This window comes from Dasypus novemcinctus, chromosome 21 (assembly GCF_030445035.2).
Source record: "Dasypus novemcinctus isolate mDasNov1 chromosome 21, mDasNov1.1.hap2, whole genome shotgun sequence".
NCBI lineage: Eukaryota > Metazoa > Chordata > Mammalia > Cingulata > Dasypodidae > Dasypus > Dasypus novemcinctus.
In genome coordinates, this window is record NC_080693.1 from 17,933,584 (window position 1) to 17,935,023 (window position 1,440).

The following is a 1,440-nucleotide window of genomic DNA, read 5'->3' on the forward strand; positions in this document are numbered from 1 at the left end:
GCAAGCCCATTTGGCTTGTACATCTAGGCTGTGCCATTGAATCTAACTTTTATCAATAGGAAAGCTACTAGACAGAGTGAAAAAGCCACAAAAGGAGCTGAAAGCAAGGCAACCCAGAAGAGAAGGGAACAACCAGCAGGTGCCTTGTGGCAGAAGAGCCAAGGATCACAGGCAGCCAGTCATCTCAGGAAGAAAGGATCACCTTGATGATGCCTTGATTTGACATTTTCTCCACTTCAGACTGATGGAAACAACAAGATGAATGACCAGGACCCTGGGGGCATTAGCCCCCTCCAACAAACGGTGGCTTCAGGTGCTGGGGCTCTAGTTACCTCCCTCTTCATGACAGCCCTGGATGCGGTGAAGGTGCGCTTGCAGTATCAGTGCCCCTAGGTGGCCAATGAACCGATGCCTTATACCAGACTCTGGAGCTTCTCCATGCCAAATTGCTCTTCTCCTTCCCAGTCACAGGGACATACCTCCTGTACTGCAACATTGTCCTGGAGCTCCTGTACCTGTGCCCAAATGGTGCCTGCTGTGCCACCTGGTTTAGGACCTCACCCGCTCCACTGGCACCATGAATGCCTCTGTGAAGATCATGGGGCATGAGGGCACCCAGACACTGTGGAGCAGACTCCCGGCCACCCTAGTGGTGACTGTGCCATCCACCACCATCTGCTTCACTGTGTATGGCCAACTTGAGGCTCTCCTGTGCAGCCGAGCACTGACCTCTGATCTCTATGCGCCCGTGGTTGCTGGCACACTACCTGCCCGGGTGCCCCTTGGAGCTGGTGTGAACAAAGCTGCAGGCTCAGCACGAACTGGGCACTTGTGTCAGGGCAGCAGTGACTCAGGGTGGCTGGCACTCCTTGTAGCTGGGCTGGAGCTAGTGGGATGTGCCTTTTTCAGGCCTGTACTGGTTTGACTAGGAGCTGGTGAAGTGCTGGCTGAGTGGGCTCAGGCCAAAGGATCAGACATACATGGGCATCTGCTTTTTGGCTGGTGGCATCTCAGGGGTGTTGGCAGCCGTCCTAACTCTGCCTTGGACGTGGTGAAGACTCAATGCCAAGTGGCATTGGGAGCCGTGAAGGCAGTGTGAGTGATACTTCCATGTGCCCACTCCACCTGGCTGCTGCTGTGGTGGATTGGGGCTGAGGCAGGCACCGGGGTGTCTTCACAGGCTTTCTCCAGAGATCATCAAGAACAACCCCTCCTGTGCTATCATGAGCAGTTCTGCTAATGCTCTTCCAGAGGCTCACCCAGGAGTGGCCTTGGGGCTCTTGAAGGGGCCAGGAGATAAGGACCCCATCTCTCCCCAGAATGGGATGAGGGTATCAGGAGGAGACTGAGCCAAGTGCCTTTTCTTCACAGTGACAGGAGGGATCTGTTTCCCTTCCCTTCCAACCATGAGCCCCAGAGGCTGGGGGCTGCTGCCCTCCT

The 1,440-nt window shown here is 55.3% G+C and overlaps 1 pseudogene; it reads left to right on the plus strand.

The window, feature by feature from the left end:
• The first annotated feature begins 258 nt into the window (after nt 1-258).
• LOC101436375 (mitochondrial glutathione transporter SLC25A39 pseudogene) lies at nt 259-1,227 on the plus strand (annotated as a pseudogene).
• The last annotated feature ends 213 nt before the right edge of the window (nt 1,228-1,440 follow it).